Source organism: Dromaius novaehollandiae, chromosome 5 (genome assembly GCF_036370855.1).
Source record: "Dromaius novaehollandiae isolate bDroNov1 chromosome 5, bDroNov1.hap1, whole genome shotgun sequence".
Classification (NCBI taxonomy): Eukaryota; Metazoa; Chordata; class Aves; order Casuariiformes; family Dromaiidae; genus Dromaius; species Dromaius novaehollandiae.
Genome location: NC_088102.1, coordinates 61,463,577 through 61,487,133, shown reverse-complemented (window position 1 = coordinate 61,487,133; position 23,557 = coordinate 61,463,577).

Sequence of the window (23,557 nt, the reverse complement as noted above, 5' to 3'; positions counted from 1 at the left end):
GTTGAGGGGGGAGGGCTTACCTTAACTTGTAATCTCAGATCTACCAAACTAACTTGCTACCAGTCATCACTGGATGCCCAAGAAAGATGACACCCCAGCAAGCGAGGCTGCCCCAGCAGGGGTGAGGGGAGTCCAGGCGTCCTGTCTGCTTGATGTTAGTCTCCTCTCTGGCTGCCCTTAGTGCCCTGGTCTTGCAAACTTTGCATGACTTCAGACATGTTTGCAACAGCCTGTTTATATTCATCACCATGAACATCTCAGTGCTTGCCAATGTTTTGAAACTGGCGCTGGCTGGGTTGCAAAAAACCAGATGGATGTGAGATAAGAAGAATCATGGGAATTTAAATTTCACTCCAAGGTTCAAAATTCCATCATCTTGCAGGAGGATGCCACAATGCACAGCACACAGAGTCCCAGGATCTTACACAGCAGCCGTAGAACAACGCATCTCAGAAAGCCTGACTAAAGAGCTGAGCACTTGTTTGGAAACACTGCAACACTGGACAGTTGCTGTAATACAATTCAACTATATAAAACCACTGTACATATGATGCTACTAGCCTCATGGAACAACCCTTCAGCAAGCTGTTTGCTGCATACATTTGTGCTCTGCCAGTAATGAAGTGGGGCATGCAGTGCCACAAGACAATTATGCTGGCCCTCAGCAATGCTGTTACAAAAGGAGAAGAAAAAGTAGCCTTTTCAGTCTGATAGACTCCTTCCCAGAACGCTGTGGTTCAGTTCTCTTACCAGTTTTAAAGCTCTGCTAAAGAGCTTTGAGCTTGTCTGATTGTGAAATACCTAAGAAGCCACAGCAGACAGGCACTATGCAAATAAACAATCTCAATACAACAGCAGCTGCGGAAGGGCAGTAAACATGCATTTTGGCCTTCCCCAGCTAAACATTGTAAGACAAAAACAAGAAAGCATCCACAATTAGGGCGATTTATAGCCTAAAATAAACCCTGAGACTGATGAAGAGCACGAGACTATGAGAAACTATTCCTCACCAGTTTTGCAATCACTTTGGAAGGAGAGAGGAGAAGAATTTAAGAGATTAGGGGAAAGTCATTCTTCATTCCCCATAGGTCTGATCCAAAGCTTATTGAAGTCAATGAAATGACTCCCACTGCAGCTCCAGTAGATTTTTAGATCAGGCCACAAGAGACGATTACTAAAGCTGCTGGGCAAGGAGAACCAAGTTTACTGAAGAAAAAAAAATATTTAATCAGCATTTTCCTTTAAGGTAATCACAGACCCCATGAGACAGTAAAAATCCAGGGCATTTAGCCCTTGCACTAAAGGATGAATGGCTGTGAACATCATCGATTTAAGAAAACAACATGTTCAACATTATTCCACCCACTTACTGTTATCATACCCAGGATGACTAGAGCTGATAATAGAAAATTGTGTTCTTCCACTCCTTCCTTCCACCCCAGTGAACTTGCACATTTGATAACAATTTGTGCACAGTCAAGCTCATTGTTTCCTCTGATTTTTCTGTGGCTCTTTTACGACAGAGAGGAGAGAGAATGTTAAAATGTGAAAAGCTAATAGCATATGACAAAAAGTGGAGGATCCACAAGCAAATTTGACTTAAACTGCTCTTAATTCAGCATTTACAGTTGTTTGGCTTGCAAGTCAATGATGACTCTAAGTTGGAGTTTCCCCTGAAATTCTGCCTTTACAAGCAAGTTTTTTCAGGACTCTGTCCAGAAGGGGAAAATTAATGATTCTTGGAAGCATTGTTACCTTTTGGGTCACTTTTTTTTCTTACATGAGCTTTCTGAAACAGAGGCCCAGTTGAGAATGTTATTGGTTTCTCAGTTTCAGTAAAGTGTTGCAAATGGCATGTTCTGCTTTAAGAAAAACAAAACCACGAAAACATAAGCAAAAAAATCCCCCAAAGCCATACCATGCAAGGTGAAGCAATGTTCAGTGATTCCATCCAGGTCACTTCAATGGGTCAGTAGTTGTCTGCCCTGTGAAGCTCCTCTACAGACATTCCTATCTTTAACCTTTCCAAAACTGAACTTCCTTTTAGATGTTTGTTTCATCAGTGGACTTCACTATTCTGCTTAAAAATTTGAAGACAAAGCCAGCCAGCAGAGAGCATGTTAAAAGTGGCGGTGCTTAGTTCGTTATGATGTGGAGCAGCAACTGAAAAAATCAGAAGAATTACATAATTAAGTTTTTACATAGACAGGGAGACCCGTAGTGCTGACACACTTCCAGGGCAGTTCCCACATGAGGACTACACTGCAACAGAGCTGTGTTAACCCAGCAATTAAGATAAAGCTGTAAACAGTACCCCAGACTCTGCAATATGGAGAGAAGGCCCCGAGAGAGCCACTGCTCTCACCCATCTGTGAGCTGCATTTGAAGGTTTTCCCTCCTGAGGTTGTGGATATAGTTATATAAATGAAATGCATTCTGTGGCCCCTGCCACACAGATATTTTGGTAAAGAGGTCAAGAAGGCTGGCTACCCCTTCATTAAAAAGTTGGAGTCTTTGGATTCTGCCACCTTAACCCTGAGTTTACGAATACCCTCAGCAAAGCTACTGCCAAATTACAATGGTCTATAGGAGCAGCATATCAAGCCCTTGTTTCAGCAGGTCACCATAAACTCAGGATCAGGCTATTGGCTTTTGCCAATATATGTCTGCTGTAAAACTCACATTACTGAAATAAGGATTTTTCACTCTTCCCATCTTTTCCTCTGACATTTAGCTGGTTGTTCTCCAATTCATTTTCACTCCAGTGGGCTTAAGCCAAGCTTTAGTCTCATTATTATCTCTGCCACATTTCACATTTCTGAGTGCATCTACATATGAACACAAAACAACTTATCTACTTTCTTGCCAAAATGCAAAGCATATGATACCCTCAAGGAATCCGGCAGAGGCAATTTATTGATCTAAATCATTTAGATGATTTTGTTATTTTGGAGAATAAAAATTTATCTGAGTTGGGTGACTGGAACATTCAGCATCCTTTTCCAAGTATGTCCAGCCTTACTGCAGAGGTATGTTACAACTCCACTTTTGCTGTAGCAGACAATTTTTTTTTTCTTTATATTTGTTATGAACAACACAGGTTATAAAGAAACACAATCATGTTCCATCTCTCTACTCAAAACAGCTCTTAGAAGCAGTGATACTTACAGAAGGAAATCTTTTAATTAGGCCTATCTCTACAAGGTGTCCTTCAGCAATAAAAAGCTCCAGAAAAATCTGTTTATTCTCTTCAGATTCTAAAACCAGTGCTGACTCCTGCTGCTAAGGTGGGACTCAGGTCCTGTTCCAGCTGATCTAGAAAAAGAAATTCAAATAGCTGGTTTCCTGGGGTGTGTTATGTGCACATGTACTTCAGTATCAGTGTGACTAATCCTCATCCACACTGCCCCAAAGTTTTGGATTTTGTACATGCCAGCTGTAGCTCTCCCAATGTACTGAGAGCATCCAGAACTACTTTACACTGCAGAAAAGGGGAAAAGCTCATAAATAACTAAAAGTCAATGAGTCTTAGTGATTATCCAAGTTTCCTCTACTCCGAGGACTCAGTTGTGGCATGAGGGCAAGTGCTTGGATCCCATCTGAAACAGAGCTTACTATACCTTCGTACTACTGGCACCCTGGAAAACTCATCTTTGTGGCAGGTTAAATCTTGAATAGAGAAGATTTTATCTGGCAGGTCATGTAGACAAGATTGCTGCCTTATCTGGCAACGATGGGGTTCACAGACCGTTCCTTCTAAGAAGTTTGTTCTCTGTTTTAAAGCTCCCAAAGACTCCCATGGGAAATCATGCAAGCCTGTCGCAGCTCCAGCTCCTTCAAAGAGAGCAAGAGAGCTGGTTCCCTTTCTGAAGGTGGATCCAGTTGCAGAAGGACTAGATTGTCAGAACAGCGATGGCTTTTTTTCTTGTTGCTGTTTTATTTATTTACTTTTGACTCTCAGCTTTCAAATAGCACCCCCTAAGAGGAGGAGGTCCTGAGCATTCAGTAATCTTCAACTGGCATTGTCTGTGCAATTCAGGACCTAGTCTACTTGCTCATACTGAAGATCGTCATTGCACTAAAAGGTAATACAGATTTTTGCTCCAATTCCATACTTGTTGCATTTAAATGCGACCACTGTTAGGATAGAGGTAGCTCTTAACTGGTGGAGCTAAGGACAGGACACAGGACTTTTAAGACCCTTAAAAGGAGGACAGCAGTAACATTTCAAGCAAGAATCCTAGTTCTTATTAACTCCTTGTTGTGCCTACACTATTCCATTCTATAGAGCACTTCAGTCCTCAAGGAAAAGGAACATCTTATTTTTACCCAGTGCTATTAAGTCTGGTAATCCTATTACCAAATCAGAGGGTTACTCCTTAGTTCTGCATTGGTCAGTACATTGGCCTGTGTAGTCATTTTCAAACTGGGGTGTGGACCACTAATGAACAGTGATGAAGCAACCATTATCCAAGAATGATAGCTCTTCTAAGTTTGCAAGCCCAGTTCAGTCATCTCTCAGGATTTCTAGCCAACTTTTCACCAGTCAAATGCATAATGGTACACTTCTGTATTTCATGTATCTATTTTTGTCCATATATTTATGCACATTTAGTTTTCCAGGACACACTGATTCTGGAGAGACAGCAAGTACTTGAGGAGGCTGAACTGAAGTGCAAATGGATCAACATATTAAAGCAGCAGAAGCTGCTGTTGAGCCAAACTCCTACAGAGGTGGAGAGCTAAGAGAGAACCAAAAAGGTGAAGACACTAAAAATGCAGTGATATAGCCAGTCTTACATATTTTGCATTATTTTCATCTCATCTCCTTAATTATTTTTGCAAAGCACTTAAGTTTCTTGTGTGTGGGGAAGAAGAGTGGAAAAATAAGCCCTCTGGGTTTGAAATAAAAGTCTATGCAAGGATCTCTCTCTAGACATGTCCCTCTACATGACAACATGCAAAGCTGCTCAACTGTCCTCTTGGAAAGATGCAGCACTTGCAAAGCAGGCCGTCATGGGTACTTTGCTATAGTTTTTTAGTATTAGTTACAATACCTCTGCCATTGTAGTTCTCTTATGGGACTTCCACTTTGTCCTGATCTGGTCTGCCTTGCTCTGATGTCTTTGATTAGAAAGCAATTTCTAAATCAGATGCGCTATGGAGAAGGAGGGACATGCCATCAGTCTCCGTGGCCTATTTGAACTTTGTACTAGTCTGAACAACACTCCCTTGCCACTAGGATTCCAAGAAAGTATGGAAGTTGCTTTATTTTTAAATTTGCTTGCAAATATACTTCTCAGCTGCTACACAGGAAACAGTCAGCCCATCCACTGAAGTTACTTTCTTGAGACCAAATCTGAGATATTTTATGAAGTCTAACATTAATTATATGAGATGAGGAAAGCATCTGGATTTCTTTGAGACCCCACAGATGGGCATATGAGGGACAAACAAAATCCATGCTGTAAAAGACAAACAAACATGCCTGCAAACACATCACAATTGTTCGCTCTGCCTTGAATTACAAAATAGCATTTTTCACATGGCTGGAGTCTTAGGTCACAACAAGTATCAGTGCAGAAGAATTCAGAGAGGAGAGGATGCAATATGCTAGCAATACGTCTGGTAGAACCTGGCTTTGCAAGTAACTTTTCTCAGAGAAATAATAAGCAAGTGTATCACATTTCTGCAAACACACTGTTAAGGTCGGCAGAGCAGCTGGCAGCAAGGCGAGTTCTGTGACCTGCTTCTGAACCCTTCAAACTCATTTCCTGTCAAACATCAGACCCAGGAGGACAAGCAAATAGCTGTTAAGCTCTTTTCTAGAAGAGTCTTAGATTAGAATTCCAGTAATGGCTCAAATTCCTTTCCAGTTGTCCTGAACTGGCCACTTCCAGCTCCGAGGATTGTTATGCCGTATGGCAGCGTGGTCCTCCTCTGGGGGAAGGAGGAGAGAGCGGGGGTGGAAGGGAGGAGTGAGGCCATGGAAAATACGATGCGGCTTTGCAGACAGCAAACAGGAGAGTCAGATGTGCTATTCATTTAAATAAATTAGAGCTACTTCCGGTAGATCAAAACAGCTTGCGAGAATTACTCAGATTGTCCTTGAGAACAAAGGTAAGCTCAAATGCAATTTGCCTGTGCAATCTTCTCCTGGAATGGCATGTCCCAAGGCCAAACGGAGGCTGGCAGCATCTGAAAGTGCATAGGCAGGAACTGGCACACACAGCCATAGCGAGCTACCTTTCACAGCAAGCAGGACGGGAGAAGAAAAAACACTGCTTATTTCAGATACATAAGAAAAGAGCTACTTTTTATGTCAGCAGTTGTGAAGACGCTTACAGTGGGCAGATAAGAAAAGCTGTAAAGGTTAAAAGTTGGGCATTTTTCCAAAGAGAAGCACCCAACAGTTTACATGTTCATTCAACTGCATGAACTTGCAACTGCGTAAGTTTTATGGAAACAACTCGTAAGCTTTTGAGTAATACCACTACAGATTTTCTTCAGTTTCTACCCCAAGCTGGATCTTAAAAAAAGAAAGAGCCTAGCACAGGATATCTATCTGTTGCTTGAGCATGGAGGCTTCCTAGTTTTCCTGCAGTAGGTCTGCAAGAGAGTCCAAGTTCACAAGGAGTTACAGGATCAGACCAAACTTTTGATCCAATTCCCTCCTTGGTTTATTTGGAAAGTTCATGCTGGATGCAGATGCTTCAATTGTGTATGTGCCCTAGCTATGCAGAACAAGGTATAGTACAATGCCAGGAGATCCCCTTTCATTCCAATTAAAAAAAACCCAAAAAACAAAAAACCCACAAGTTTTTCTCAGTATTCCCCTCACCCCCGCCTTTTTTTTAAAAAAAAGTTCACTCCCTGCCATCATCAACCTTTCTGTAAGCAACATACAGAACTACCATCTCTATAAAAACAAAAATACGATTATGATGAAATTCTAGTTTTCTGCTTTTCAAAGCTAAGAGGCACCAGGGATCTGAAAACAAATTTAATAATCATTAATTTATTGCAACTCAGTAGCTAGCTTCTATTTCATCTTTGTTTCCTATTATATTGTTATAAGCAAAGTGATGTATATAAATATATAGCAGACCATTTATATTAAGATGTAAATCTAATAATAAAGAAAAATGTTAAGGAAAACAAAGAGAAGTAAACTTGCAGCAAATTAATCAAAACATTTGCTTTCAATGTGGATGAAAATGCGAATAAATCACTATGGACAGATGCTTGCAATTTTGTTTTTGTTTCTTTTTATTATTCTGTCTATTATTGCCCAGAGGCTTTATTCATCCCTGGACATGAGCCAGCTTCCGATCAAAAGCACTTCTCCAGCAGGTGTATAAACTGAACAAATTCTACCATCAACAAAAAGTTAATGTTTGGCACTGTTCTTGGATTTGGGGTCTGTTTCCTCTAGTCAGTTCATTAATATAAAGTTTAACTGCCTTTCTTCCCCAACCCAGAAAGGGCAAACAAACTCCCCTTTCCCCCCAAATCACACAGCTCCTAATCACTGGTTTGTGTCCCAGAGACTTCACTGGCTGCACACAAATCACAGTGGCCACCACATGATCCTTCATGTCAGAAAAGCTTGAGAATGCTTCAGTGGGATTAGATATATTTTCCAGATTTACTGCTCGAAATCCTTGGAAACCTAGGGATGAACACACGAACTAACATTTTAGTTCAGCTTACTGACTCTTGGAACTGGCTGAGCAGTGACTGACCCACAGCCAGCACATAAAAATGCAGGGTTACACAAAGAACAAATAAATAAGAAAAATGCTACCCTCAGAGTGCAAGGCTTGGGCCCCTCTACACAAATGACAGTGTAACCAAATAATCAGCTCCCTGACCAAGGGCACAGCCAGACTATACTTTTTGCTCACTGCGACTTGGGCCCGTTACTGCAGAAAGGCTGCAAGACATGTGACGGAGCACCTAGAATGTTAAAGGATATATGGAAAAACAGGACTGTCACCCTCACCCCTGCTAGCTTCCTTTCCTGAGAGGAAATAGTCCGTTTCATGGATCAAGATGGCTTTACACATATGAATGCAGCCTGATGAACAGCTATGGTCATTAACAGTGAAATTCAAGAGGCTCTAACTGGATACTTCTTCTTCACCACTGTATGTATATATTATAGGGCTTGCAACTTGTGTCCAGTCTTTTAAAACACTTGGATCTGAATTTGAATGTCATGGTTCCTTCCCTTTGAAGCCCCAGATGTGTGCAGCAGTAGTCCCGAACTTTGAAAAGCTTTGGATCCAATGAGGCACATTTCTAACATTCATTACAATGAACTTTACCTGATTCAGGTAAAGGCAGTTGTATTCCCTCTTAAAGAAAACATTTATAAACAGAAATTTTCACCTACTAAGCCAGTTTAAAGAACTGTATAGGGAAAGAGGTTTATAACTAAATACTTTGAATATACTAAGCACTGTGCTCCGAAGATACTGATCATAATGCATCAAGAGGCCTAGGACTCAGAACAAAAACAAATTTTTCTTTCACTTATGTAAATCATTTTGTAGTAACCAAATCAAAAACTGTCTTGACAGTGCCAGGTCTTATTGACCTCAGTTCAGGACAGCTGTAAATACATGTCTGCCATAATTAAGTTCGATTTAAGCTAACAAGTTAAACACATACTTGTTGCTGCGTTGAGCAAGAACATTTGCATTTTTATCTATTCTCACAGTTAAGGCTCTGCAGAAAGCTACAGAATTCCAAATACATTATCAAAGTATAAATAAAAGAGGGAGAACAGAAGAGCACACACTTCTCCATGCTGATATGATCAAGGCATTTATGTTTGATAATCCATAGGATGCCATCTGAGGTTTACCCTTGAGGAAAGATACCTGAATAAAACTGAAAGTAAATTCTGTACTACATCTTCATTTCAGGTTGCAGTAGTGAATGTTCTTGAAAGATCACATGTGAGCCGCTCAGGAATCTTTCTGGAAGCAAATTTGTGGATGCTTACTATAAGTTAGCGTCTCACAGTTTACGGGCCATTTCTACTTTTGAAAAATGCAACAAAATATGTTCAAAATGTATTCATTGTGCAAGAGAGTCCAGGATTCTCCTAGTTAGGAAAACAGGGCAATAGTAACTCACTGTTATGCTGTCAAGACCACGAGTGAAGCAGGATCCTTCCCTATTGATACTGGTGCTACTTGCAGAATGCTAAGTCCCGTCCTGTCGCCCCCTTTGCTTTTTGGAGCATCTTCTGAGGAAAATATAAAATGCTACAGTTTATTGACAGGCTTTTCCTAGAATTTTCTCAGTAGAGCTGTCACTTCCTTAAGGAAACGTTTAGCCATTCAACACACCTGCACTGCAGAGTGACTACCATCCCCTCTTCATGACTATGTGGAAGAACAGAGATCTTAAGCTACACATTTTCTGCCTCAGGATGTCTCAGTGCTTCTAGATGTAGCTTGAGATTCTTATGTTCTGATTCACAGAAAGACTGAACACTCACAGTTTTAAAGAGCTCATCTTGAAAACTACCTGCTCTATTAGGTAGGCTTTTTTAGGAGCTGTCACATACACTGCGTAGGTACCTACTTACAAGAGCAGTCCTTTTGAGATGTATTGTAGTTGTACAAATGAGCTCCAAATGAGTCACACAGCTGATGACAGGCACACACATGGCTCAGATGTTCAAAATGGAACTGGACAGCGATCAAAAGCAATCAAGTTGGTATCTGAAGACTTCATACAGCTGTCTCCCTTTGATGCCCAGGTAGGCCTGTACCAGCTATGATTAATTTGACATCCTTTCTTTCCACTTCTCAGTATCCTTAGAAGAAAAGCAATGACCAAGGAGGCACATCCAGGAGTGTTAAGTTTGATAGCAAGCACAGAAGCATCTTGCAGGAATAGCTTATTTGCTTCTTGGATGACTCTGGAATCTCTTGACAGAGTAAGGATAGATTTTTTTTTAAAGACAGATCGTACATCCAAAGGTTTTGGTTGCTCCCCCCCCATAAGAAAGAACCATACAAAGCTAAATAAAAATAGAAACCTGTAACTGGACTTTGAAGGTTATGTCACTGTCAAAACTAGCAGAAAGGAACTGAAGCATGGCTGTGCTGCTGGCCTTCCCATTTTGGGGCTGGCTGATCAGAGCAAGCTGGGCAGCAGGGAGATGCTGTGAGCTAGGACCATCTTATCACACAGGCTACAGGGAACCGTACAGATCATGATCCAGGAAAAGGAAGCATCAGCTAATCACACATCCCAGCAAGCTACACTGTTAACTAAACAAGGGTACTAAAAGAGGTAAAAGGGAAAGTACAAGGTTAGAACGCTGTACAAGCCTATGACTATTTTCACGTTGAAGTGTTTATAACAATAGTTCCTGAACAAACTGAAAACAAGAAACTGAATTAGGTGCAGATGGCCTGCTCCCAAATAAACCACATTGTGAAATCTTTCACAAGGCACTGCTGAAGCATAAATATCCATACTTAATATAACAATGCATTTAAATTTCTAGGGACCAAAAAAAAAAAAAAATTAGACAAGGTTAGATCAGCATTATTTGCTACCAATGAGAGCTAAACTTTTTTTTTTTTTTTTTTTTTTTTTTTTTTAAACCAAAGACTAATGAAAAATGAGCTGAGGCATGTCATGGACCCCATGAATGCAGCAGAGTCCTTTGAAAACAAACTGGGTTCTTGCAGTTGTTACTCCTGTGCAAAGGACTAGAATATTCTTGAAGAAAAGTACATAAATTAGTTTGGTCCTTACCAAAGAGTTTTAGGAAATACCCAGCCAGAATAACCACACATGATGCAAGTTTGCGCTTTAGTCCTCTTCTATGAGCCAAGAACCTCCCTAAAAATGACAAGAAGAGACACTTGGGATAACCAAACTAAGTACAGCATTTGCATAACAAAGAAAAAAACCTCAGAGTAAACCATCACTGCAAGACTGAAAGCCTGACCCTGGTGAAGTGAGATTTGCTGTAGGACATCAGAGACTGCAAATGGTCCGACATCACCGACGACAGTTGTTCCTAACAGGAAAGGCAGTCCAGCAGGAGAGGGCATTTGCGCCAGGTTTTGAAGGCTCTGGGCTGAGGTCTCCCTGTATGGGTGGGCATTTACGGCACCTGGGTCACGCTCCTCACTCCAGGCATCTGTTGTGCTGCATCAGGTTCTTTGAATCCGACATCGGGATGCAGATGTTGTTACTGTATAAACATCCCATGAGAAAACTGTCTGCTAGGATAAAAGGTGAAGGGTACTCAACTGTCTGCAATTCTCTGCTGTGCTTCTCAATTCACATGCTTTTTCCTTTGTTCCACTACAAAACACTGATTTCAGTTAGTGGTTCCAGACTTATTTCCATTTTTTCATGGGTTAAATACAGAAATAATTTACATTCAGCCTGACATGGTATTACTTTGTTATGCTTCTAAGGTTTTTGTTTTTTTCTTAAAATCATGAAGCTGACTCATGATACCTTTGAATTTATGTCTTCAGGAAAATGAGGAAAAGATCAAAAAAAGATGGTTTATTTCTTCTAATTTAATAATTGCAACTTCTCACCAATTTATCTTTTTCAAAATCTTCAGCACCCAAGAAAGCATATTTTTCTAGGGGTAGGAGGGAAGGGGAAGAGGAGGTTTTGCAGATGTTAATGACAGAGGATGCTGGAACATTATCGTGCCATCTCTAAACTACACTTAAGAGCTCAATACTTCAACACACACTATAGTACCAATTCGGATGCTAACTAGTAGGGCTCATATCCACTAGGAAGATCCTTTTAGCTTTTTATGTCTGCAGAGGGGCATAGCTAGGGGAAACAGACAAAGCGAACCCCCCCCCCCAAAAAAAAAAAAAAATCTTTTATACCTGGTGGATTCTGGCTACTGCATCACCCTTCACAGAGATGATGGCAGCTGACAACTCTGGAGACCTTCAGGTGGTCGCTGTATAAGTTCTTGCAGTATTTATAACAAATAAAGCTTTTTTCCTGCATAAGAATGAGGTGCTTTGTGCACAAGAAATGCAAAATCCTTTCCAATGAACAGAGCCTCAGATCCTTCAGAAAGCAACGTTTTTAACTTTGACAAAGCCAGAGTTTAAAGGAAGAGATGTTACTGTTTCTACAGTCTAAATAATGGATGTTCAAAAGGAAAAAATGTAAATTAAATAAATGCTTCTGGCATGCAGAAAACTGATGCCAAAGACGGAAGCATTTTTGTGGTGTCCCGACATAGCAATTTTATCTCTATGACACATTGTAAGGACAGCCTGGAAGATTTTAGTGAGGCTCTAGGACTGATCAATACAAATCCAAGTCCAATACAGACAGTGCAGGAAGCCAACTACAGGAAAAACTTCAATCCAAAGGGTCCGAGATAGACAGGTATTGGCAAAACCGAGTTTGAAAGTATTGTGTCTCATTCCCACACTGAGCATGCCATTGGCAAACCACACTGGCAAACAAGCTTAAACAGGACATATGTGATAACACATAGACTGTCAAATTTATGTAAACACTAATTGCTTTAGTGTCATATTTGGAATTCTAAATTTCTATACCATAAAACAGTGAAGTAGCATCACATCTTCACTACAGTTTGGCTGGAACCAGAATACCAGATCTGAACTTCTGCGCTCTGAAATAATTTTTTAGATTCAAATTGTTTAGCTGGTCTGTAACTCTATGGGATGGATCCATCAAGTCCAGCCCTCGCATCAGATCATGGCACAGGGCACATTTCTGAGTTGCATTACTTAGCGAGGCAGATACCTCACAGTAGGAGACCTGAGGAGAGCAAACACATGCCTGCTTTAGCTTCTCTTTGGCTTTAAATAATTTATGCTCACTCCAAGAAGCTATACCAGACCCATAGAACTGTATTCTCCTCCTGTACTTAACACTGGCCCAGTATATAGGATGGTAACCTGTGCCTGAACTAATCTCCCTATTCTATTACTAGAGCTGTCCACCATAAAACTTACAGTCATCACCGAGACCAATACTAACATGCCATGTCTGGATTTGGAGGAGGCTGACAATGCTGTTACGGAGAAGGAGCTATTAGAATTACTGCTTTACAGCAACAGCACTCCCACAAGCACATGCTTTCACTATTGTATCAGTGTACCTCACTGGGGAGAAAATGGCAGGTAGAAGAGGGCTTTCTAACTTGGTAGAAAAAAAAGTATAACTTGAAGTGAGAAGCAAAACAAGTTTAAATTTAGGAAAAACTACACACATCCTTTTATCCCCTCACTTGCAAGGAAGATTATTTAATAATATTAAAGATTATTTTAAAGGATTATTATTGAGCCACACTTAATACAATAATCATAACTCACCTGAGTAAGATCTCACTCCTTTGACCATGCACCCAGACTGTGGAATGCTTTGACATAAAAGCTTTATGTGTATTTTACAGATAACCAGGACACACTGCACATGAAGTACAAACTGGTTTCTCCTTCCTGGTTGCTGCATTAGTGAAGAATTGTATCAAATTGGCTGACTCTGCAAGAATGTAATTCCTACATCATCTATTCATCTTGATTACCATTTGTAACGAACACTACCTCATCATTTCTTTTGTGAAAACATAAACCCACAGAATTAAGAGCAATTTATGGTGTCACTTGCAAACCCGGCTGAAGTTTTCCTTCATCTCATGGCCATTAACATGTATTATTTTTGTCCTTTTTCCAAAACACAGCATTTTGGAAATTACAATGGTATATCCAGTGAGGACAGAAACATGGTTCCAAAGTACACTGCTAAAAGGAAAGCAACTTCAATAACAACAGCAAGTATTGGTTTCCATGTAACCAAAGCTCAATCTCAATTTAACAGATATGATAATCTTCACAAAGGATGAAATCTCTGCTTTGCTGAACTCGGAGTAAACTTTGCCAGAGAGTTAAGTGGGCCATTATTTCATCCCCCAAAATAACAGTTCAGGAACAGGAGTAAAAATATCAAGGAAACCATTCGTGTAATAAAAATAGCCTTTTTCCTGGTCCCACAGATAACACGACAGTGGTTCAGCTGCATGTTTTCATGGATTTTGCTACCTATGACAGCACAGAAACAGACTTGTTAGAGAATGTGCCAAGAAAACAGAGAACTCTGAACATTTTTCTTTATTGTCAATATTATTCAGGAAGTTAGGTATAAGTCAAACTAAGCATTTTAATATCCAAAACATGCTGTTTATGTTCATGTAATCACTGAAAAATGCTCTGGTTGGCTACAACATTGCCTAAGAGAAGGAGGATTGATGCCTTTTGAGAGTCAACTACATCCAGAAGTACTGCTGTAATGCAGAAAAGGCCCTTCTTGTTTAAGGGTGGTAGACATATCTAAAGTTATTGCTACAACCATTAAAATACTTACAGTAGCTCAGGGATCTTTAAAAAGTGGTTTAAGATGATGTATCTATTCTACTACATGGAGAAAGAGGGCTAAATCCAGGCTCTGTCCCACTCTAAAATAGCAGTACCGTTTACCTGCAAACTATAAGGAATTTCTCCAAGACAGTTTGTCATATACTAAGTCATATTACGATTTCTAGAATGAGCTGTTCGGATGGACCACAAATGGAGAAAAAAAAAAAAAACCAAAAAACTCTACTTCAACTCACATGTCATGCTAGAACCTTCTCATGTGTCAATGACATATGCAATGCATCACATACAAAGCACGTAAATGTGCTACTCCCAGGGTCAGATTAGAGAGGAACATATTAGCCCTTCTTCTGAGCACAGGAGACTCCTAGTTGTTCATAGTGGAAGCAGAATTAAAAAATCTTTTCCAAGAAGACTGAAGCATGAAAATCTTTGACATGAAACATAAGAAACATGGTAAATAACAGGAAAAAACTGAATATCTATCAGTGCTTTGTAAGGCATTGTAATGTAAAGCAAGTCAGGGATCTTTGGCTGCAAGGTGGAAACGTTTGCATCTGAGCAGTCTGTCCGACTTCAGTGTCTCATGCAGCAATTACTTACACCTGCTTTTAAGACAAATTACAACATCAAAATAGTCTCCATCACATTAACACAATGTCCAAACTTCCTTTCATTCTACACACTTCCAACTTATTTGTCAAATCTGCACATATGCTATTTTATTTTTCCATGAAGAACTCCAATAACCTGATTAGACTCAAAGGTATTTCTGGTCTACATTAAATCCTTTGGGTAATTGGGATTGGATACAGAAAAGCAGCTCTGTTGTAATGTGGGAATTAGAAGCTGAAGGTGGTTAGTTGTGCTTACTTTCTCCAATTTGTATAATCTTTATTTGCTTGTTCTGAAGCACTTCTTTTCCATGGAGGCACATACAGTACCAAAACGTGTAATAACGTAGTAAACAACAGCTGCAGGCACTTTTTGGCTTCCTTTTACTTCTATAGCATATACTGGTTTTTGCTAGGACTTTGCAAAGCTCTCATTCTCACCCTGTAGGTGAGGGAAAGGAAGGGAAAAATTTTTTGAATTTACCTCAAAAGTTGGCAGAGAGGCAGTGCAAGCAGGATGCAGCATCCACAGACTTCTTTAACAACTCAGCATAAACTGCACCCTAAGCACTAACTCATATGCAGCTGGCCTTAAAACAGCAACCTTCAGTAGTAAACTCCCTTCTCAGGGAAGGGTTCACCACCTGCACCAGGCATTTGAGTCTCATACCATACACTGTTCCTTCCGAGTTCCCCAAGAAGCAAGCTGAACATGACAAACTAAACAGCACATGAAAAAACCACCAAGGAAATCGTTCATTTCAAAGTCCATTGAAACAAAAGATATCTCAGAGTATTTTCCTAACACAGCCTACAGACAGAACATGTCCCCAGTGAAGCAGCACCGTATTCCCAAAATACCACACTAGAAGGCTGCTACAGACTGAACTACCATCAAAAAGCCCTTTACATTACAACAGTTTGCAGGCAACAGCAATTCTGTGAATTACACCACTGTATCAAAACTTTCAGCAGCGCCCCCCAGATGTCCCTCAGTTTACCTGGGTACCTCCAAAAATCACACTGAGAGAATATGTTACTCCCCAGCACAGGCAGGCAACGTGGCAGCTGCTACTCCCTTCTCAGTGGGGACAGCCTCCCCGCACAAAGGGAGCTCCTGTGCTGGAGGCACTTGCTGTGACACAGGAGGCCCCATCAGCCACCCCTCCTCAGCTCCTGGCTGCAACAGACCCCTGCTTCCTGCCGCTCAGTGGCTCCTAACACAGGCTTCTGCCATGCAGCTGTCCAGTTGCCATGCCAAGAGAGCCCATTCCCTCAAGTATCACAGTCCCCCAACTTCCCAAATAGACTATTTTCCTCACACTCAGCTGAGAAAAGCCTGTGGCCTTTCCATCCTCCCCCCCCAGTAAAAGGGAGCTTTCCTGGCCCTGCCCACCAGCCTCACCCCTTCCATGCGCACTGAGGACTGCTCACACCAGAGGCCATCTCCTTTCGGCTGCCCAGGCAGGGACAAACCCAGAGGTCCAGGCAGGAGAGAGGCAGCTCCACCCCAGCTGCTGGCACAGGTGCTGCTCATCAGGCCCTGCTGCCCCAGACGAGGCACAGCTGAGCCCAGGCCCCTTTCTCCTCTGAGAGGGCCCCCCGGGGCAAATAGCAATAAACTGCTCTCAGCATGAAGAGTGCGTTTTTGGACGCATTAGGAGTGTTTCTCTTCTATGACGTTTGTTCAGTGGCACAACTGCATAAGTTAGTGGCACAACTGCATAAGTTAAAGGCTTTTCCAGTCTTTCCCGGAGGTTCACAGCTGCCCCTGGCACGGCTGCCAGGCACAGCTAGCAGCCAGTGCCTGCCCTCAGCCCACCGGAGCCGTTTGCAGCTATAGACACTTGCAGGCTGCTTAACCATCTCCCACACTTACTTGTTGTTGCTGTGTGTTGCACACTGACATCCCAGGGCAACTCTTTTCTCTTTCAGAGTAACAAAGTATTAATTCAAATAACATCTACTAAATTGGTAGAATTAAAGTAAACAACACACGTCCTCGGTCTCTTCCTTCACAGGAAGAGTTGCCAGGCTCCTGCAACATAAATCAAACAAATCAACCCTAGATAAAAATATAAATTTCTGTCCATCCCGGGCTAGAGATTTTCAGTCCAAGTTTCAGTCTTCTGCTAGCCAGTGGAATATCAAGCAACAAAGCTGCCTTTTTCAAGTTCTGTATGTAAAAAATAATTTCCCCATTTTTCTTTGGCCTGGCTGCTTCCTGCCCTTTATATAGTTAAGCAACTCCAGATCATCTCACTCCTGTTTCTCTCCTCCTCATTTAATGCTCCTGTGTGTAACAAGTCAAGGCCTATCAGAGTTTTAGTCTCTGCTTCATACTTTTCTTTGTGTTGTATTTGCACATACCCTCTAACAAATGTCTGAATTTTGTATTCTAGATAGAAATTCAGGCTAACGCTTCTAATTTAAGAAAAAGTATATTATGTACTATATTACCATTTATCTTCGGAATTTAGCAGTGAATAATTCAGGTGTTGGCCAATATGAAGGTTTGTTTCTGAAGTTCACATTGCCCTTTGAAAGTACCATCCATATTTATTCTCCAAAAGGACTATGGATATCCCTCTCCTCTCCCATTCTTTTCAAGCTGTGCAAACCAGAGACTGATAATGATCACTTCTGATATTGTAATAAATGCTGCATGGCATTTTTATTGTCATCTTTTTCCAGTGCTGTATGGCTACTACTTCTTAAAATCTCTACTTAATTAACACTGTGCTTGAGTCTTTAAAAGGAACATCTTTATTTAATGAAACAAAAACTTGGGTAAGTTTTGACCATGTACTAGCCCACTACCAAAAAATGAATGAAATGGTTATATTACATACCAAGTTCCTTCAGGAGAAATAAAGGCAATAGCTCTAGGTAGTATTATTTTCCTCAAGTATTTATTAGCACTGAAGAGGATATCTGGGCCCACTTCTAATGGCATATCACTTCTAGGTTTTGCTTCTTCCCTACGTACATAAAACGGAACAGGTCTGTGGCCTGCATGGGCTCTGGTTTGAAAAACATTCAGCATATGCATCAAAGGAGATTTCATTCTAGATGTGCTGTGCACATTTCAAACAACCACTCGAAATTCTTTCATCATTACAAGAAATAACAACAATAATTACACAATATATCAAAATAGTATTAGTAATTAGTAATAATTACCCCACTAAAAATGCCCAAGGGTACAGCATTGTGTTAGCAATTTTTGGTTGGCCCACTGGCTCATCTGGACTTCTACAGTAGCAATGTTACTAAAGGCATCCATATTCCACTATATGGATTAAATTCTGTATTAGTAATTATTCACATTTGAGAATATCCACATAACAGGTAAGTATGTTACACCATGGAAAGAGTGGCCAAAGTTTGGAAATTAAAGTAGAAACTTGAGAGTGCATCTTTTGTACCCTTTTTCAGCAGCTGATAATAATTTGGCTAAGTCTGCATTTGATAAACAGAGCTGTGATGTTCTACCAGAAATACACTTGCAATGGTATTTTCAATGACCAGAGTTCAGCATACTTTATGTTGGCTTCATTTTAACCTCTTTCCTCGGTGCTGTTCATCTAGTTCCAAAAAAGTGATAATCACATGTCAGATGCTGAGAGTGTTTGAAATTCAGACTCAGATCCCAGGTTTGCAAACTGGCCCCATAACTCAATCACTGACCCAGTCCCTGCTACCCCCGGAAAAATTCCAACATTTAGGCGTACAGCTCGAAGCAGCCACTAGCTTCAGAGAACTTTCAAAAATAAAGACTCTTTTCCTTTCAGCTTTAATTATATCACAGCACCTGGAAGCATTCTGGGCACTTTTATGGAGCAAGTTAAGACTGATTCCTTGCTTCCCCAAAAATTTCTCATCTAAATTTAGACATGATCAAACAAGTAAAGGTCACAAACACAAAATGGGCTGAGACAAGCATAATAGGAGATTTTAGCGAAAGGATAATGCAATTGCTCAGAGGAAGGCAAAGGAGATCGGAAGACTGCATCCTGCGGAGGTGGGTATATGGGAACTAGTTCCATTACATGCTTAAGTGTAATTCTTCCCACCTGCAGCACAAGCTTTCCTGCATCCCACTCTGTCACAGATACTTGCCTTTTTCCTTTCTAACTCTTTGACCATCTGCCCAACAGATAAACCAACCCTAGGCTGTCTACATGTGCTATTTTGATCTCTGCTTTACACTGGCATTAACTTGTTGCTGTGTTAGGCACTAATTACCAGCTAGGGCTTCTTTTGTTGCTGCACCTGTCTGCTTTTTGGTCTTCATAACCTTCAAAATCTCTGTTCATCCTTGCTTTCTGAGAAGAAAACACATACAAAGATTATTCTAAAATCCTAATTTCTAATATAGAATAATTACAGCAGTAATACAGTTATTTGTAAATTCAAGTAGCACTGAAGGCCTCACTAGACTTTCATGGAACTTCAGACTGGTAATAAAAATTAATACAAATCAATGGGAACTTCAAGATAAACTGAAGAACCGTTGTCTGTTTGGGTTGCACATACTTACTTTTCAAATAAAGTTATCAAGCTGTCTTGAGATGGCATAATCAAATAGGGAATGCTCTCCTTATCTCAGATATTATGAATTTAATTTAAAATTCATGAGAATATGCATAACATATCACTGTGAAATGGTGCACAATTCTCTTTTCTGAGAAAAGAAAAAGTGGAAAAGCTGCATAGAACTGTATTTTCAGGAAATACTTAAATATCATAAGGCAACATGCATCCAATGAGCTAGGACAAAGAAGATGCCTATTTTTAAACAGATACCTTTCTCACAACAGCAAATAAAACTCTATGGTAGCCCAGTCAAGTTGCTAGCATATACTTCACCTTAAGCAACATTTGTTTTTGATAGCAAAAACAGAAAATCTGGTCATATGACAAAAATCTGAGTGCAGCATCCTCTGAATCAAAAACATTCAGTATCATAGGAAATAGCTACATGTTTTTTTTATTCTTATGCCAAAAGAAACTTGTCACATTTACCAGCCATGATCAGCTGTGTAGTTAGTAACAACAACTGAAATGGTAACTGATAAAAATGAGTTTATCTTAAAAACTGTTCTTTCTACAGAAATTAGTGTCCCTAAAGAGAGAAACTTTCAGAATAATATTCTGCAGGAAGATGAGGGTACAAAGCTTAGATGTTTCAGGGTTAAAAACAGATGTCTGATTGTTGTAGCAACTGCATACTACTTTTTGAGGTTTTTATATGACCTTTAGCCCATCTTAACACTGTTAATGTGCATAACACACAGAGTGGTCAATGACATGATTTTACATACCATAACTAACTCCTCAATTTGTTCCTGGCTCTGGTTCATTATCACTTGATGGGATATTTTCCAGGTTTTCAGACATTGCTACGTACTCATACCAGAAAAGGAGACTGACTGCAAGTCTTCCTTCGAGTCAGGAGCCTGAAGCGGAAGAAGTCAAGTTCATTTTGACTTTTTGACTTTTCTTTTTGGTCTAAAAACAGTTCTAAAGGTGAAGGAATCCAGTTGCTTTGAGGAAAGCAAGGAAAGCAGCAAAGACTTTTTGAACTTCACTTCATTTAAAGGCAAATTAACAAACTGCAGAGACATCTAATTCAGGAAGCACTAGGAATGAGCTGCATATTTTAAATAAAATAACATTCCCTAAAAATTTAAAAAGAATACTACAAGGAATAAAATCTTAAAGGCATCTCAGAGGAGCAGGTTGTCCAACTTCATTAAAATTCAATAGCTAATGGGTCCCCAACTGCCTCAGGTTTTTCTTCAAAATTCTAATCCCAAATCATGTGCCTGTATGGTACACTACAAAGATCTGAATGCTTTATATTAAATAATGTAAATGCATTTGATTTAAAAAGTCAGTATAAGCATTTGTTTCAGTTGAAATGTTTACCAGAGATAATCTAAGCACAGCAGAAATAAAAATCAAAGTTTTAACTGTTGCTTCATGTGGCAGCATAAAACCAATGCAACACACTGCAGAACCTGAACCTGCAAATATTTAACCACCAGAGTGATTTTATGCATACTACAGTCTACTACACTGAGCTTTTGCATGTACTTACCCACAGATTTATGGAGTTATCTTTTTGAACATACTGGAGGTCTTGATGTGAATATCAATTTGAAATCCCTGGCATTACTTATGAGGTTGGCCCACAGCCAGTGTAAAAAGGCCAAGCCCTCAGTGCTGTCAGTGGGATATTAGTTCCTTAAGCTACCTGAGAATTTCTCCTTATCAGAAAAGGATTTGCACCAAACACACTTTCTTTCTGGGCACTAAAACTCAAAGCAGTATGACTTGTCCATCATGAAATGGTGATGAAATATCAATTTTTGGCAATTAATGGGGTCTTTTAACACAAATGAACACTGAAATTTTTGGAGGTCCTGTCTGGTGGTAGGTAGAGTGGGTTTGAAATACAAGAATCCTTACTGAGTTGAACAGTAATAGAAATTTTTTCAACAACAAAAAAAATGACAAAATACCAATATAAAATCTGGAATACTCATCAACAAATAAATCTTAATATAAAGCAAGACTATTCCTCAGATATTAGGTGAGTATGAGGGGAAGGAAGAAGCATCATTCAATGCCAGAAACAGCTGCTACCTTCATATCTCTTTCCAGGATAATACTGTGGTCCTCTTATCCTAACTGTTTGCATCTTCTGTTGTTGCCTATTCTACAGATGAAAGTACAGGCTCTCTAAATATCTCCTAGGAGACATATAAATGAAACATTTCAAAAAAGAACATGTGATGGATAGTAACATTAATAATCTTCCCACAATCTAGTAACATTTTCTATTTCACAAATGTGCAAATACTAATATGTAAGCAAAACTTGAAGAAAAAGGAAGAATCTTAAAGTATATGGTACAACATAAAACCAGACAAAATGCAATTTCAGGCTGCATGTTAACAGCAAGTATTTATTTTAGAGAAGCAGAGATGGATCAGATCAGGGCACTATGAATTGGACAGTATTTTGGCTAGATATGACCAGCAATTTGGAATAAAAATTCATCTCCCACTTACAAAAATCCTGGTTTGCAGAGTCTGCATAGAGATCAAGGTATAAATGAATACGTTGGAGAATCTGCCTTTAAAGTACAGCTTTTACATTTTGTTCCAATTCTGCTTTTGACACCTTTCTACCAGTAGCATATGTACTCCACATATGAAATCAAACATCTTGGTTTGGGAAAGACTCTGTCATCTCAAGAATGACTCAGATGAGCATTATGACAACCTTCTCTTGTTCTCTGCATTTATTTTAGAGTTGCTTGCTAAACCAGAAATGACATCAATATTCAGTTCCTTCAGTCTGGACAGGCAGTCTCTGTTTCTACCACATATGATGAAGGAGACACTTCCACAGCTGTCTGTGGTAAGAAGGAGAGTTAGTATCTGGGTTTTAATTACTAGAGTGTGGTTGTGGATAAAGAGGCTATCACAACGCAATACACTGAACAGATTTGCTCTTACAGATGATCTTTGAAAAGTAGTGGATTAAACAAAGAATTAAGTAGTCTCTTGGGGAGAAAAGTCACATCAGCTTAGACTGGGAAGGTCTACAGCAGAAAAATAAAAAAAGTAAAATTAGTTTTTGGAGATTTTGTACTGTGTAAAAAGAAATGAGACCCCAATATTTATCAGTAGTATCTGTATTAGTAATCCGTTCCTTTGAGAGGCTGGTTGAAGAAGTAATTAAAGAGAGGAAACAGCAGTGAACTTAGAGCATCTTTACCTGACAGTTAAGAAAAATTTTAAAGACGATAATTTTCTAAATGAGAATGTGGAAACTAATACTGTCCTTGGCTTGCACAGTAGCCAAAATTCTGAAAGAAACAAATCTGATAGACAAAAACCCAGGAAGTACGTGCAACACTGATATTCAGCATGAATTTTAGCATAACTGGGGAACTGGTAGATTCATTTCTATTTTCTGACTCCCCAGAGCAGTCACAGGATAATCATAAACACACAAAATATTTGAATGATCACAGATGCAAAAAATGAGAAATGCGGTGCAGCCACTTAGACAAACTCCAAGAATATCACAGGATGAAAGGGCAAAGAACAGCACTTGACAAGATCACAACTTATTTGTATGTCTGCAACTCACAAAGTATCTGATATACATAATATGGGTGGGACGTGATAAAAAATTTTGAACATCTGGCCCTGCATCTGTTAGTTGTTCATGTATTATTACATAAGCAGTGACCCACACATGTGGTATGCTACGTATTTTATTATTTAGTATACTAATTCTGCAGTTCCATAAAAAGTAAAGATTTTTACAGAAAACATGCATATGTTAGGTAGGAAGGAGAAGGTGGTAACATAATATGCCAGTATGAACTCTTCAAAACTTAAACTCAGCTCATCCCATCATCTATTACACAGGCATTGTGTTGCTCAGCACGGAGTAAAGGTAAGAAGTAATCTTCATCTCTTA